At 36.8% G+C, this 18,029-nt stretch overlaps 1 protein-coding gene across 2 annotated transcripts in view; it reads left to right on the top strand.

The window, feature by feature from the left end:
* Positions 1 to 18,029, top strand: part of LOC145673266 (pancreatic triacylglycerol lipase-like) — a 273,081-nt gene that overhangs the window by 22,210 nt on the left and 232,842 nt on the right. The window contains exon 1 of one of the 2 annotated variants that reach the window (XM_081742802.1): positions 7,649 to 8,217. The exons of the other annotated variant lie outside the window; for it this stretch is intronic. The gene's annotated coding sequence lies outside the window, so the exon portion shown is untranslated. Of the gene's footprint in view, positions 1 to 7,648; positions 8,218 to 18,029 lie in introns of those variants that run through there. 2 annotated transcript variants of the gene reach the window in all.

The following is an 18,029-nucleotide window of genomic DNA, read 5'->3' as shown; positions in this document are numbered from 1 at the left end:
ATGAGGACCAAAATCTGCAAAATTTACGGATAAAATCTATTATGTATAAGACTAATGTATATGGATCACATTTCTGAAAACGGATACTTTTCATTAAAGTAATCTGGTAAAAAAAATACAAAACATGTTACTGCCTTATAATCCTGCTTAAATGAAGCCCCATATATTGTATACATGATTCAATACCTTACATGCACTTCACTACAGTATTGTTAGCCAAAGCAAGTGAAGTGCACGACTGAGCTTTCGGTGCCCTACACTTCTGTTGGTACGTACCTGCCCCTTCTTCCTCATGTTCCAGTTCCGGATGGTTATTCAGTTACAAAACAAATTTTCTCGTCTCACAAGTCAGTACAATCCGTAAAATAAAAATTGCTAATATATGCTAATAATAATAAATTGCTAATAAGTATTTTATGAAAATTGGGAGATGGTTTTATGAAAAGTACAGTAAGTATGTTATGTTAGGTTTTCATTTTGTTCAAAGACTGAAATAGTGATGTTGTCATTTCCTCTTCGTTACCATGGTGATCACCATGTTGTTTTCTAAACAAATGCATGAAGCGGTAAGAATACTGTGAAGTATAGCTACTGTTAATAAGATATTATAGAATATTTTGAAGACAAAGTTGGCGGGAAAAGGTACAGATTAACAATATGGAGCCACTACTTAGAAAATTTACAGGTGAAATCTAGTAATTCAGGAAGTAACATTTAATGAACCTTTTTCTACAAGGACCACATCTCTAGGTAAACTGATAAGATAGAAATTGCCTATGTAACTTCATTACCAAGTCGTTCATAATGAACAAAAGCAACTACACACAATGTAAAATCGCTAAGGTCAGACTGACGAGCTGTCAGCACAATGAAAATAGAACAAATAAACGATTTATCTACAAGAAATATCATTGTCTACTTTGAGAATAATGTTAATTATATTGCGCATTTAGATTATGTCCACCCCTTAAAATTGCGTGTATAATTACAGTGGCTACAAAATGAAGAAACAATAATAAAGAAAACACACAAAGCTTGTAATCATATGCATTTGTGAGAATTTTCAATCTGGACCAATTTCTGATCGGTTAACATGCATTGGATCTTCCCTTATAATTCCTTTTTACTTTAAAAATATACATTGACAGTACTATACAACAAGAAAACATCCGATTATACATGGTTCCGCATAAGTTTTAAACACTAATTCTGTAGGCCTACACATCTGCAATGTAAGATGTGATACTGATGGTACGAAATGAAATTTTTCCAAAATTGTTTAAATTTAATATCCGATAATAAACAAGTATATTTTCACACTTATTGTAACCTCCATATGTATATATACGCAAAATCTGTGATACCGAGGGGCAGTGGCGTATTTACGATTTTGTTTCGGGAGGGGCTTTGCTAACTTTCGGGGTGGGCTTTACCTGGAAATGTGAAAATTCTGGAAGATATTTCATTTACTTTACTATACTAAGTAAGATTTCGGGGGGGGGGGGCTTAAGCCCGGAAGCCACCCCCCTAAATACGCCACTGCCGAGGGGAAACATTTCACTTTCAACGCTTGACACATATTAACATTGTTTACCAAACTGCATGCTTTTACTATCTTTTCGTAGTTACATACATTGGAAATCTTTTTTTTTTTTTTTTTTTCACATACGGGTATTTCTTTTACTCTAATGTTTGCAATATGGAAGTTAATACATCACTGTTTTCGTTTTATACTTAGGTTCTTAGGCAATGTTGTTTAGAAAATAAAATTGCGATCACCATGGCAACGAGACGGATGTGACGTCACATTATTTCAGTCTATAATATGATTATACGAATTAAGAGGAATTAGTATTAACTTCGATAAAAATATAGAAACGAAGCTTTACAGTCGTCAAAAGCTGCCAAATGTACGGTAATTGATATATTACGGTTTCTGATAGAGACAAAGTGCAAGGAAAAAATGATAACCCCGTATTGTTTATTTAGAAACCTTACTGTCAGTGCCGTGCCGTAGGAAATCAGCACCCGGAGCTAGAGTATAGGACGGCGGCCCCATACATATCAGTGAGGTCGATGGACCAGCCGTGGAGCGCCACCATGGTTGGCACGAAGCGTAAAAAATATTTTCAAAAATAAATTCTGCTTTTCCTTGATTTTTAACACCTTTTATTACTTTTTCTTTTCTATTTTATACATGTACACATTCATTTTCCTAAAACGAGTAACATTATAGGACCACTTCCTAAAGCAGGAATAGGATTTAAGTACATACTAGTAATATTCCAAATTTACTTCCTCTCTTTTTTCTTTCCTCCTTTTCTTTTTCTGTTCGAATTTTGCGCCCCCTTATTTCGGCGCCCGGGACTGTCGCCTCGCTCGCCCTCTCCACGGCACAGCACTGCTAATTAACATTGGGAACTGAAGCTATAACCATAGAGTAATGGATAATATAGGTATTCATTATTCTGTGCTATAGTTTAAAATTTTAATTTATGCTTATATGTCATTAAAATTTGTAATTTACGTGCAAATTGCTGCAGTCGGATAGTCTAATTATCACAATCAAACTATATAGAGTAGATATCATATTTTAAGCAGAAATGTCGTGGAATGGAACTATTATTAAATATATTATTTAGTTCTCCGTTATTTTAAATTCCATTGTATAGTCACATAATTACGTTTGAGTTAATTTTGTAGCATTTTGTTATTCTATTTATACAATTACTAATTTGCATATTTATCAAAGAAATCATCATAACATCAATTAACAAAAATAAATATTTCCCCCCATGAAAAAAATAACTGTTCGCATTTTTTAAAATTTTTATTTACAAGTCATTCTGACAGTATCATTGTTTCTGCTTCGAGGAACCGTAATTTTAAGTATATAAGTATAGACCTACAAACGTAGTCTGCATATTCGCGCGCCAAGTACTATGCGCTTGCAAACTTGTGAACGTGGACCTTTCGTCGCACAGTAGGCGACGACAGTTCCGGAAATAAGCGTACTCAGTGGCGGATTTAGCAGATAGGCTGGGTAGAATTTAGAATTTTTAGAATTCAGAATTTATTGGCACGCGCACGGGTCTACCCAAAAATTTTGAGAAATATATAAACGCTAAAGGATAAAATAAAGAGTAAATATATTTTCCACTATTTATATTAATGGTAGATAATTATTTAACAAATAGTATCAACTATTACTGTAAAAGTAATTCCCTACTGTCTTAATCAATCAAATGTGTATATATATCCATAGATGCGAGGAGCGGGCCTACCCAAAATTAAAATTTTAAAACCGTCTCTGAGCATACTTCAAATTAGGACCGTTTTTTATAAAATCCGGAAACCTGTTTCTAGAAAAACCGACATTTCGGTTTTCTCTAAAACCGGTTTGGTTTTTCGCCGAAACCGGTTTCGGTTTTCACCGAAACTCGATTCGGTGAAAACTGTTTTGGAAAACACACAAAAGTATTTCTGTGGAAACGAATTCTGTTTCCGGAGAACAACGAAGCACTATTCTGGTCAGAAATAGAACTTGTTTTGGAAAAACTGAAACCGGTTTTGTAGAAAACAGAAACCTGGCCGGGCGCGGTGGCTCAGTGGTAGAGCGTTCACCTCCGGTGCTTAGGGTCCCTGGTTCGATCCCAGCTCGCGCAATGTGGACCTTGTTTCTCTGTGGTTTTCCCGTTTCCTCTCACTTTCTTCATACCTCTCATCATCGTTTGAGTAAATTTTGTAGCAATTTGTTATTCTATTTATACAATTACTAATGTGCATATTTATCAAAGAAATTGGTATCTAACCGCCATAATCGTGGGACGTAAAACTTAAATATTTCATTTCATTCCATTTCAAAACCGGAACCGGATCCGGTGAAATACCGAACCAATTTTGGAGAAAACCTATAACTAGTTTCGGCGAAAAACCGGTTTTTGAAAATTTTCAAAACCCAATTTCGGTTTTTCTAAAAACCGGTTTTTGTGCTCACCACTAGCTACTTCAAATATGCACTTGTATTTCTTTGTAGACGACCTGAAATAATGTTTGAGATCTAAGGCATGCATGAAGTAGTGTTGTCCATGAGACTCATAAAATTTCTCGGCTCAAATTTGAACATGCACTTCTCGTCTCGTCTCGTCTCGTGCTTAAAGCTACACAGACCGTTTCCCTAACTGATGTTTTTTTTTCAGTAAACACAGAACAAGAGACTCTCATGAATAATTTTAGTCCTTACTGTACGTAAAAGTATCTGATTGAATCAAAATACGTAACCAGAATACCACCACTACTAGTCCACATTGCTCTAAGCAGTATGTGCCATTGCACTCAACGAACCAAGTTTAAAACATACCGCTGTGACACGTGTTTGTTAAACCTACACAAGATTACAAGCCCATTATTTTAAAAATGTTGTTGTCATGGTATTACTACCTGTCAGTATGGTATGTGTCGAAAGAGCGAATTATAGGAGAGACAGTTTCTTATTATAAAAGAGTACACACTTGATATTCTAGCCATGAGCGTGTGGCTTCACCGGTTATGTAACTTGAACATTGTTTTGGCATATAGTGTCACTTCAGTATCCTCCTCTAGAATTCGCGTGCATTAAGGAAAGAGGGGGGGGGGGCAACAAAAGGAAGAAAGTTTAACTTTAATCGTAGGTATAGTACATTCACAACCTACAGGATCGGACTGAGAATCTGTAAGCACAAGGACACAAGTCATAAATCGTTATAGAAGGACCCTCTCCATCTTTTTTATCTTTCTTTACAATCTCCAAAAAATGAATAAATACATATTAATATAATATATAAAGAAATAAAACTGACAAAGAAAGCAATATCTATTACAAGTGGTAAGTTACGTCACGATTAGGTAAATGAGTAGGAATACTTGAATATTGTATTAGAAAGTACTTGGAAACAGAAAGGCCAGAGTACATGAGATATTATTTACGATTTCCACAGGAAAAACCATAAATTATTTCAAATTTTGAGCTTCTGTCGGTCTACTATGAAAATGCTGTGAAACAATGTGTCAAATCTTTGAGACTCCAAAATAACCCGGCGGCTCGTTGTATAAAATGGAAAACTGGTGGACGTTCAAATTATGGAGCGGTAAACACTATCTCAAACACACTAAATACATTTTTTTTTTTTTAATTTTTGAAAAAAAAAAATAGTTTAAAAGTTCCACAATTATGTACCTAGGCAAGAGAGACTGTGATGATGAGATAATAATAGTGGTGAAATATAGAGTAAGAGGGGGAGAAATGAGAAAAACCCCTGAAAACCCACGCACACAGTGTTTGTCAACCAGAAAGTTTACTTGGCGCGGCCTGAGATTGAACCAAGGACACCACTTACCAGAGGTGAATTCTGTACTACTGAGCTACAATTTCTCCGAACACATATTTTCTTAAACTTCTCCAAACGCTGAACTGTAGGACTTTTCAGTAAATGATGATATCATATATTATGTGGTTATTAAATTACAAATCATTGTAATCCGGGAATACGGAATTACCTTTGAAAGAAACAATGATTCATTGTTATATAAGTATCACTGTATTCTTCATACTGGGATAGGGTGTAATTTAACAGTGATATGACAGCATGTTTGCCAACGGTTTATGGAAATTCACTGAAAGTTTTCATAGTGTACGACTTTCTTTCATAGAAAGAAGTAATTTGCTACGTAATGCTGAAATGTTTTTGATAACAATATTGAAGAAAAATTTCATAAGATTCAGAATTTTATGGAGAAAATCTGGCGTTGCGAATTGCCAGACGTTCACCGTATAACCAGTTTCTTGTTTTAATTTCGATTTGTTAATTTGAATTTACATTCTACGTGAAACCTTCTAACGATAGTAACAAACATAGGAACTTGGGACGCCCTTGTCGGAAGTTAGACTCGAACCAACGGCCGTTTTACCCTGTAATCATCAGACTAGATATTTACACCAGCGGAACAGAGGTTACTGTTCGTTCACATCGGATACGTATCCAAGGAAAATCATTTCTTAATAGTTTTACGACTTGTAGGCAGTTCAGATTGTGTTTCTACTTAGATTCAAACTAATTTAAGAGTCAAATGCCAATATGGTGCACAGTCAAATATATCATATAACTCGTATCAATTGCCTATAGACCTCTTGAGGCGTTTTTTTAACGCCCCATGTTATGCGCAGACTAAGGGAAACTGTGATTAGATGGATGATAATGGAGGAATGAAAAAATGGAAGGAAATGAGAGAATCCCGGAAAAATTTGTGTATGCGGTGTTTGTCTACCATAAAGACCACTCAGCTAGCACTCTACCCTAAGCCACTGCGGTCCCTCAGTATTTATTCCTCGAAAACAAAATAGTTATTTCAAACTTTGAGGTTTGTGTTGATCTATTAGCTAGAAAATATTGTAGATTAAAGTGACCAGTGCTTTTGAAATAGTATTTATTATTTTGGAAAGAAAGAAGAAAACTGTACAAACTGATTAAGATTTGATATGAATATTAAGTATTATTATATTTGTTATTAAGTATTCTGGCTTCTGGCAGGTTCTGGAAATAATGAGTTTCTTTAACTCTCATCTTCTTCCTATTCCTTTCTTTCCTTCCATCTTTCCTGATATGGCGGTATGAAGAAGACAACTTCTTCGCAAGATGAGTCCGATCCGATTGGCATCCTCTTCTCTCCTATCCGTTTTAAAACATCTTCTTTTGTACTTTTTCTGTCGATTTTATCTTCTCCATCTTCCTCCAACATCATATTTCGAAGCTCTCTAAATATTTCTTCTCTAAATTCTTACTTCCGTAGTATTCAAGTCTGTGAACCATCAGTCCAATACTCCATATAGCCTATATCACTTGACCAATTTCTTCCTTAGTCCAATATTAAGGATGCTAATTAAAAGTGATCTTTTCTTGTTGACCGCTTCTTTGACTATGATAATTCTTGACCTGATCTCTCTGGTGTAGTAAGCGTCTCTCGTTAAAATAATTCTCAGATACTTGAAATGATCGACCTCTTTAAGTTCTCTTTGTTCCACTCTGACTTGTAAGGGCGCGTTTCCAAAGAATATTCTCATATGACTTTCGATCAACCAATACAGGTATTTATTTTCCTACCCATCTACAACAATATACAACAATGTAAACATATCATTTCTACTGGTTTAGTGATTTGCGCGTGGACCTTTGGTTCAGGTGATCTTGGTTCGAATCCTAATGCAAGAACATTGAATACATTACAGTCGGTGGTTCGGAATTCCACCTTGAACTGTAGGTCCACATCTCATGTAGTCTCTGTGCTGAAAAAAGGGCGTAAAAAATAAACAAACTAAACAAAACTTCGAATCTTCATTGTCCCCACACTTAGTCTATGCATGCAAATAGCAAGTTATCTTTACCAACTGTGTATTGCGATAATGTGATACGACCATAACAGCTACTGTTGATATTAACATATTATATGTATCCCAGTCATGCATGTCCAGAGAATGCATCGAGTATCTATTGCTTAGGGGGCGGAGAGAGAAAGATCAAAGGGGCGGGAGGGACATATAGAGTGTAGGGGAAGTGAAGAGAAGAACCCTTTTTCATGGCCAGCGATTTCTACTCTACAGCTCCTATGGCCCAGTTCCTCATCAGTCGAGCAGTAGGCCTGCTGAACACTTTTAGTAGAGTGAAATTTTCCCAGCAGTCGTTGGCGGAACGCGTGCGACTGTGTGCTTGGCGACTGATCATATAATAACAAGTTCGCTGTACTTCTTGTTTTCTTTCTTCAAAAAGAAAAAAAGAAAATATTTAAGGCGTTTTCCGACTTGGCGGGAAAGGAAACAACATACGTGTGTGTTTTATTATACATATGTGTGTGTGTACGTGCATGTATATATGTATTGGCAGTGGCATATGAGCGTGTAGTTATTATTACGAAATCATTCATTCTGAATTTGTTCGCGATCATTTTTTCTTTCTTCCTTGCTTCCCCGTGTTATTTCTTAATTTCTTTCCTTGTGCTTGTATGTGGGTAAGTGTGTGTGTGTGTATCTATTTTCATTCAAATAAACTGAGCAATAGCGTCTGGGAAAATGCTGAAGAAATTTGTTAATATGTTTTGATAAAAACTGGAAGCAGAAATTTCGTCCGCTCCATATTCTACTTGCATGTGCTCCGACGGAGAAGTGCATCGCTTCTGGACGACTTTGTGGTGAGTTAGTGCATTTTCTCAAAGTTAATAATAATTGAAATTAACTAACAACTGATCTACAAGCAGTATTTTCGAAGACATTACTATTTATTATTATTATGATTATTATTATTATTTACTTTTAATCATGTTATATATAACATTTTTGTTACTTCAAACCTGAGAAATAATTTCTTGTTTTGGGAACGCGAATTAGCAACGAATATCGGTTTTTATATGTAGGCAATGATGTATTTATTTTCGGTGTCATATGTGCAGCTTACGGGTAAGGTAGGTCGTGTAAAAATCTAAGAAACTGAAGCCATTGGTTGGTTGAGAATTTAGCGTTCGTTTTAGCAGCGAGGCTAAATAAGGCGTGGATCTACAGATTAAGGTGAAATGCGCACCATCGTAAAGCATTCAAAATTTTAAGGCTCCCCAACAGAGATCGAACCCGAGACCACGTGCATCAAAGATGCGCATGCTAGCCGGTAGAACAACGGAATGGCAAACTGGGGTGGTGTCATGTGTCTCATATTATCGTACATTATTTGAGGTTAAATTCTTTAGTAAGTCTTATAGATAAATAATATTTGGTTTTCTGATGCCGAGGTATCATTGGGCATAACTGAATGCTTCAATATCGAAAGCTATGACTTGTGTTTTGCAGGTTAAAAAAATTAAACAACATTAATTCTAACGTAATCTATTTAGTTCCCTATCCACCTTTAACGATAGGTACTAACGGCCATTTTATGTTCTTTCCTCTGGTCTAATGGCTAACGTAGTCCCTGGTTCAATTCTTCGTGAGTGTTGAACTCAATACTGTGGTTCGGGATTCCACCTTAAACTCTTAAGGTTCACATCTCATATAGCCTTGATGATAAGAAGGAACACTAAACATCAACAAACAAACAAACAAGCAAACAAATAATGCAGGTAACGCAATACATTTTCAAATTCTTCTACTTTGAAGGAATTATAAACGAGTCCAAATTGGCATTTCTCAAATTTAAAATTTTTCAAACGTATTATCGCGTGAAAGTATTATATAAAGGTCAAACCCATTATAACACTACACATATATGTGTTTACATAGGAGCTTCAATCCCTGACCTATCCACCTCGTCATTCGCAGAAACATATCACAACCATTTTCCATGGTTGGTTGATGACAAGTGAATAGCTTTAATATACATTTGCGAAGGGATCCTGTCTCATTCTCTGCAAAGGAAGAACTTTAACGTTTCTTCTTTCTCGTTTTTCAAAAAGCTAAAAAATTAAAATTTTAAATAAATGAGTCAAGAAGGAGGTCATATATAGCTTCCCTCAATTTTTTCATCCTTATCTATACCGCTCATCGTTATGCACTTTAGAGGTACAATAATTCAATTTTATAGAATGTAAATGAAAAGTTTCTAACTATAAAAATGTTTGGTCTACTTAATGAACATTGTACTATTACGATGGTCTAGGCACAGATGAGAGAACAATACACGGATCTCGCAGAAATAGGCATACAAAGAAGAAACTGGATCCAGTTGACTAAGGATAAAGGCCAAGTTGAGAGCTTTTGTGAATGCGGCATTGAATCTTCGCGTTCTATAGGCCAGACAGTTAATTAGTAAGCTTTTAATTTACTTACTAAATGGTAATAAATAAATAAGTAAATAAATAAATAAATAAATAATAGTGAGTGAAAGTGAAAAGAATATCCACTTTACCTTACTTTTGGCTAGTTAAATGAATAAAAATCAGCTCTTGATTAGAAGATTAAAACAAAATACAAATTAGTGGATATTTTATACACAATGGACATCCATTAGTATTTAACAATTTATATATTTATTAGCTAGTGGTCTTGTATACCTTGTATACCTTTACGGTTTACGCTTGTACAATACTTGTGATGCGCATAGTGCCACGTTTGACTCCCGGTAAGGTCACGGGACATTAGCCTCAGTGTGCTCATTTTAAATATTGCTTTCGTGTGGAAGTTGAAAACGAGATTTTGGTGCGTTTTTCTCCACTTTTCAAAATGATAACACTTATATAACATAAGAATATCAACATTGCAGAAACAGTTTTCCTATGCAATATTCTCATTCTTTAATAGCTAGAGAATAGCTTAATAATTGTCTAATTTATTTTCCACTTGAAGGGTCTTGGTTTGATCCCAGACGATGTAAATTTGTGGACAACATCGTGTCCGTGGGTTTTTTCGGAGTTTTCTCTCTTTCCTCTCACATTACAATTTCATCCATACATTCTCTAATCATTCATTTTCATTAATCATCTGTCTGTTTCATTCTACAGGAAAGGATAGTGGAACGTAAAACTGATTTCTTTATGTTTAACTACCAGTAAGCACTTGCCATTGTCTTGAATTCAGGACTTGAATTCAGACCCTGGCTAGAAGGAGTAAGTAATCGCTGTTGCCACGGCTTAGTTCAGAACCTCCATTCATTCATCCGGGGAGAGGAAGTCAATTCCCGGATATTTATACTCTGATGTTATGTAAGCCCGCATAACCAATATGTTATGTGGATTGCATACAGGCAAGACGTTCTTAGAAAATGCGAGAAAAATTCATACATTTTCAGATAACATGGTCCACCCTCCGCAATCCGCCCCCCTTCCCGAGCAGAAAATTAAAAAGAAAAACAGCTTAATACGCGCATAGATTTGATCTATCTATCTGTGAACATCTAGATCTGTCTGTGTACAAAATTTGATGGCTGTAGCTTACACCTTTCTATGTTATTATTATTATTATTATTATTATTATTATTATTATTATTATTATTATTATTATTATTATTATTATTAAAGATGTACTCCTGACTTTCTGATCAGGATACAATAGTAGCCTATTAATGATGAACAGACTATACATTTACTCTATATTTTCAGCCTGGAGTTTTCATTAAAGTATGAGCCCCCTTAGGGGAGGCGGTGGCTCAGTGGTAGAGTGCTCACCTATGGCGCATGGGGTTCCTTGGCTCGATCCCAGTTCGGGCCAAGTGAGCTTTGTGGTGGACAAACACCGTGTGCGTGGATTTCCTCGAGGTTCTTCCGTTTCCTCCCACTTTCTTCATGCCATTATTTCTTTCATTTCTCATTATCACCGTCTCCTTTAGCCTAGCCGGCATTCGCGTGGGACGCTAAACTTTAAGATTTCATTTCATTTCATTTCATGAGTCCCCCTCTTTGAATTTGTTAGAATAAACTGATTTGAGATTTCAGGGTCTCACCAGCAGAATTACAAGTAGAGAAAAATATCTGGATCAGTCTTTTTTTCATGAAAGTTTGTTATACCCTTAGCGGTAGTTCAACTCGGCAACCTCTTGCTGTCCCTGAGTACATTGTACGGTAACAATAGGACATTTCAGATTAAAAGAGTAAACCCTTTGGCTCATAAAGCTACTCAATGCTACGGGATTCGATGTTCTTACCATTTACGATGAATACATTGAAGTCCAAAACTCGAAAAGCTTTCTATCCCAAACATTTTCAACGTCTACTTCGTCTCCGTCTCTTTATATATATATATATAGTGGTGCTATTCAGCCGGTTCGCACCGTTCTTAAACTATTTCAAGTTCGCAAGAACCGTTTGTTATACCCAGACATAAACACACACACACACGCAAGACCTAGCCAAGAGTGAAAGAAATAAGCCAAACAAATTTGTGAAAACACCTCTTTATTTTTCCCCTCGCTTGCATTGTTAGGAAAGCAAGCAACTTTTAATTATTTCAATTCAATGGGCAGACAGAAATTAATTTGAATACGAATTCCGGAATTTCATCCGGAATATTGGGACTTGTGAGTGTAATGAATGTGATACGCATATAATGTTTATTACGTGTGCTACCTATTTGTTTTTGTACGATTCCGATAGCTTCATCAGTTCCGGAGATATGTGTCTTCGAAGCAATGTGTACGAAATATTGGTCTGTTCATCGATATCTCGAACGATTGCTTGTCATGACCCAAGTCATTCCTCGAAACATGGCCCATTCCTGGGGGACGCAATATCTATCTATAGATAAATAAATATAGATATATATACACGAGGCGTATTCCAAAAGTCCGCTTGATGATTTAAAAAAAAAAAACAGATATCGTGCGGAGAGGTATTTATTGCCAGAAATAAGTGCCTACGGACGGAGCTACTAAACTTTTCCACATAATCAACATGCCGTTCCAAACACTCTTCGTAACGCTGCATATCTTCCGTAAACCCTCTGAATAGCAGATTGTCGCCTGGAATTGGAACCATTTCGCAACGGCAGTCTGGAGGTTCTCGTCGTTTTCAAACCGTTGTCAACCAAGCCACCGTTTCAAATGCAAGAAGAGGAAGTAATCGTTGGGGACAAGGTCGGTACTGTATGGAGGGTGATCAAACAGGTCCTAACGAAAATCTTGAATCTTTTTCTCGACGACGGCAGCGGTATGAGGACACGCATTCTCGTGAACGAGGATAGTTTCCCGCGGCGTGGATTTTGAATCGCATGTCGCACTTTGGTGAGCGTATCGCAGTACACGCCAGTGCAACTGTTGTCCCGCGTTCCAAGAAATCAACCAACAGGACGGCCTTGTCGTCCCAAAAGACAGTAGCCATCAGTTTCCGACTCGAGTGCGGCGATCGCTTAAAACTTTTTGGTTTGGGGAACCTGAATGGCGCCATTGCATGGACTGTTGGTTGGATTCGGTGTTGGTGTATGAGATTCACGTCTCGTCGCGCGTCACAAAGTGAGGAAATAAGTCTGTCGTCGATAGCGATCTCCCTGTTTTCGATAGCGATCCAAAAACAGTCGGGCACTGTACACTCGTTGTTCTTTGTGCTGGTCCATTAGCATTTTCCGCATCCACCTTGCACTCAACTTGTGATATCCAAGCCTTTCTGTGAAAATCCTGTAGATGGTGGTTCGTGCAATGTCGGAAAAGTCATGAGCCAGAGCACTGGTCATCAATTGCCGATCACTTCGCGTTTTTGGTTCACTTCTTCTACGAGGCCATCCGTCTGAACACTAGGCCTTCCACTCCGGTCTTCATCGTGCACGTTGGTGTCACCATTTTGAAACTCGCGACACCATTTGCGAACCTTTTCTGCACTTATTATTGTAGGTTCATACACTAAGCACAATTCCCGATGTATATCAGCAGCAGAAGTTCCTTTTGCAAACAAAAATCGTATCACACCGTGCATTTCACAATTAGAGGGAAGAACAATTCTCGCGGCCACTGTGATCTGCCTTCCACGGCTGCCAAACTCCTACTGACTCAAGACAACCACTGAGTGGCTTCGTCAATAGTCTGTCATTGGCGTTACATGCTTGAAATTGTGTTCCAGCTTATCCCCATTTCACTATACGTCGACGGCCCTTACTTTTGGAATACGCCTCGTATATATATAATTAGAATAGCACCACTATATATATATATGTATGTATGTATGTATATACAAGAAAGCAATATTTATAACTCAGTGGAAAGAATCAGTGTTTGGACTCGTATGTTTATTCAGTGCACTTCTAGCGTAAGTGATATTACATAATCGTATGTTTCTGTGTCCTCTGTAAGCATTACATATGTGTGTTTGAGTAAACGTTTCTTTCTCCTACAACGGAATCCTAAAACAAGTTAAATAAATCATAACTCGTCTTCCATTCTTACGGTATTACAAGGCAAATGGCACGTGATGAGACTTGCTACTACTAAGTTTAATGTGCACTAATTTTTCTTCTTTTTTAAAGCAAAGAAGGAGAGAAATCTATGTTCGACTAAAAAATTTTTACATATAGTGTGTGCGTTCCGGCAGGAGTACGTTAGTGCATCACTATTATTAGGTGAGACTACACTATGCAATCAAACAACAATAGATAGAGATTGCAATAGGTACTATACATATTACAGGAATGGCCAATCCCAGAATTTTTTATTTTCGGAATCCGGAAAGTAAAATCGGAAAATTTTCGGAATTCAAAAAAATCCAGAATTTAGAAAATTACGGGTTTCGCAAAAAACCTGGAATTCGGGACATTTTTCCGAAAAATTTTCGGATTTTTCTGAATTCCGGATTTTTCCTAAATCCAGAAAGTGAAATTTCCGATTCCGGATAATAAATGTTCCGGAATCCAGATTCCGGAAAATTTTTCCATCCCTACTAAAGATATAAGCTAGTGTATGTTTCTTTTTCATACACAGAACATAAATAAATAAATAATTATTCCAGCAAAATTTTAAAAAAATATTAATTGTATTAGATTGGCAGTGAACGGCACTTTTTTAACGGCATAAAAATTCATTTTTCCTTATTTTCTCGAAAACTATGCATTATAATTTGCCCTTAAACATGTCAATTTATAGGGCTCGAAGTGGTACATCGGTTGATCGATCAACTTATAACGAATATGCACCTTCGGAAGTGGTTTTACTATGCAGATGGATTTATTATATTCAAGACAGAAAGATTTTACCACGCGCATATTACAAGATCAAGTTAAAAGAAAAAAAACTTTCAGAATAATGTGCCTCTTCTGATAATAAGAGTACTTTTCAAGTAGAAACAGGGCCGTATTTGGGGGGGTGCAAAGGTGCACATGCACCCCCCCCCCCTTCGTTATAAATATACAGTACCTAAAGTGAGAAGGTAGCAGTGAGTTCTGCAAAATCAATAGTTTAAGTCGATTTTCTGAAGTTTGAAGGAAAAGAATTCACCGAGAGCAGATACTTAGCTTTTCCAAAGGAATTCCTCATCACATCACAGATGCCTAAAAACATTTTAAAAACTCAAATTTAATTCAAATATACTTGTAGTTATTGGTGCACCCCCCCCCCCTCCTCAGAGGATCCTGGATCCAGCCCTGAGTAGAAATATACTAGAAGACACGTTCTGGTGTGAACACTCCTTCTGCAAACAAGTTGAGTTAATTTTAATGTTCCTTTCAGCAGCGAGGCTATATGAGACGGAACCTACTGCTTAACGTGAAATTTGAACCACATGAGCTAACACAGGGAATCGAACACGAGTCTCGCAAGCCAAAGGCGTATACGATAACTGCTTAGTGCAATCATTTAAGTCTTAAAGTTGTGATTGATACCTGTAAAAAGATAAGACAGTCACTGTAATTTGGATGTAAGTCGACTTTATGAGGATGTAAGTGGACTCCGAAAGATGGCGTGAAAGTGGAAATGATCATTCACCGCAACAACACACTATGTAGCCTTTACCTAAGTTAATGGTAGGTATGGTTGGGAAATTGGTAATTGCAAGAAGAAAGTTGAAAAGTTCGTTGATCCAACGTAGTTTAAATAATACACTGGCCAGTCAATAATTTGCCGTCATTTATCCAATAAATTCGACCTTGCATTCCTAATCTAACCTAAGGGGCGCGGTGGCTCAGTGGTAGAGCGTTCCCCTCAGGTGCTTGAGGTCCCTGGTTCGATCCCAGCTCGCGCCGTGTGGACTTTGTGGTGGACAAACACCGTACTCGTGGGTTTTCTCGGGGTTCTTCCGTTTCCTCCCACTTTCTTCATTCCACCATTTCATCATCTCTCATCATCACCGTCTCCTTTAGCCTAACCGGCATAACCGTGAGACGTAAAACTTAAAGATTTCATTTCATTTTTCCTAATCTAACCTAGTCTACGCTAATGTACATAAAGCGGCTAATTATAACATAGATCTACGTTTCCAGTTCACCAGTCTACCTTTTCTCACTGTTGGGCCTAATTTTGTGTTGCTAAGTCGAGTTGTAATAATACAGGTATTCACGCTTCCAAATCAGCCGTAGTAATTATCTTAAACATATATATGGTAATTAACTCCAGTGGCGGTTATTTCATGTATGTAAAGTAAGCAATGCATACCCAAAGATAAAACCCACACATAACATTATCATATCTTTAATTTATTTTATTCCAACAGATTTCCAAAATAGCTCTTTTGTTTTCCTTCCTTTAGATTGAAACTGAATAGTTGTTCCGAGTTCTTTACACTGTCAAGCCATAAGCATGTCCACTACAGTTATTCTTTGGTATTGCTTGCGGGTCTGAAAGCAATTCTTCACATTGCTTACCCACGTCGAAAGTTAAAACAAAAAAACCTTGGAAAAGTATCAATCTTCGTGTCATAATTAGAGAAAATTTGCACTAAAACTAGTCAAAAACCATTTATAAATTGTATTGACATGTGTCTCGATCGTTTATTAGTGTAGCTACGTACTTGAAAGTTGACCCATGTATGGGAGGAAGATAGGCAGTCGTAGCTTCTGATCATTGCAGTGGAAGCAAGAAGTCTTTGAAGTGAAAACAGTGGTGGGAGCTAGTGGTAATTGTGACTGCAATCTAATTTGTGACCTTCGGCAATCTAATTTTGCTCCTCGAATATACGAAAACAAGACAGTGATTGTGAAGAAAGGTTTTAAAACTATTCAATATTTCCACTAAAGTGAAAATATTTATACCTATTCATATTTTAATATTACAACACTTCATGGTTATGTAGTTGTTCTACTACAAATAAGTTATATTATTGGCCTTGTCTCTCTCTCTTTTTTTTTTAATAAATATTTCGAACAATGGAGGATATAATGACATGAATAGTATACAAATGCTTTTTTAAAAAAGCTAAGTTTTTCTCAGCGTCATCTGCAAGCGGTAACCATGGAAAAAAATCTTTTAGAACATCCAGAATCGACCATATGCTTAATGAACAAAATAATATAAGTGTTCAGCAACACAATGAGCACGTTCGCAAAAACCAGAGGCATTATAAAACGTTTCGTTGATGTTCGTTTTTTGGATAAACAAGAACAGGAAGCTTCCAGGGATCAAAATGGAAGTAAAGATTCTTCAAATAGAGGAAATTACGTATTACCACTAACTCTAGTTAGCAAAAATGATCCATTATAATACACCAATTAGAAAATTCTAACGTATTCAGTGGATTACTTTATATAATTCAGAATGATCTAAAAATATGTTCCTCTGGTTTCCTTTGCTTAATGTCAGGCCAGGCTGAGTAAGTTCCTGGTGGACAACATCGTGTGTGTGTGCTTCCTCAGGGTTCTCTCATTTCCTCCAACGTTCTCATTCTACCATAATAATTCACTTTCATTAGTCACTCATTTATTTAGTTTAAAGAGCATAACTCTGAGAATAAAACTAAAGAATTTTTACTGATGCGTGATTTGAAATTTGCCTACATGTGACGGGAACCTATACCTTAACGAGAAACCCGAACCACATGAAATTCCACCAGGAATCGAACCCGAATTTATCCGCACCAAATAATCGCAAAGTATCTCAACTAGAGAATTTCATTTCGTCATAATGCCACTTCGAAATTTCAAACTAAAGGAGACAGAAACAAAACCAAATTGGAATCTATGTCATATTCGTCATCATTTGGGTATCTTTCGGGACACTACAAGAAGGCAACAGGACGGTAGTGTGTAGAAATAAACGCTTCGGTTTCTTTGACTTCGTCCCTCGTGGAGGCGGCGTAATCCAGCCCCGTCACTTCACCAGGTTGCCCCAGTTAAATATTTTTAAAAGGGCTCGGTCATCCTCGAAGCAGGTAGCGCGTAGAATTAAAGAAAAATCCCGGGACTAATCGACAGTTATAAGTCTCATGAACTACGTTACAGTGGGTCTAATCTTCTGATTAGACAATAAAAACAATTGTATGTATGTGTGTGTTTGTATGTGTAAAACAGATATATTATTCGCCTATATGTGAGCTCGACATTTGAAAAATTTGACCATCATATAAAAATAACTGAGATTTTTAGCACCGAGACTATATGAGACGACCTGCAATTT

This window comes from Thermobia domestica, chromosome 16, assembly GCF_964235325.1.
Source record: "Thermobia domestica chromosome 16, izTheDome1.hap1.1, whole genome shotgun sequence".
NCBI classification, from domain to species: Eukaryota; Metazoa; Arthropoda; class Insecta; order Zygentoma; family Lepismatidae; genus Thermobia; species Thermobia domestica.
The sequence above is the reverse complement of the archived record's forward strand: the minus strand, read 5'-3'. Positions and strand labels throughout refer to the sequence as shown.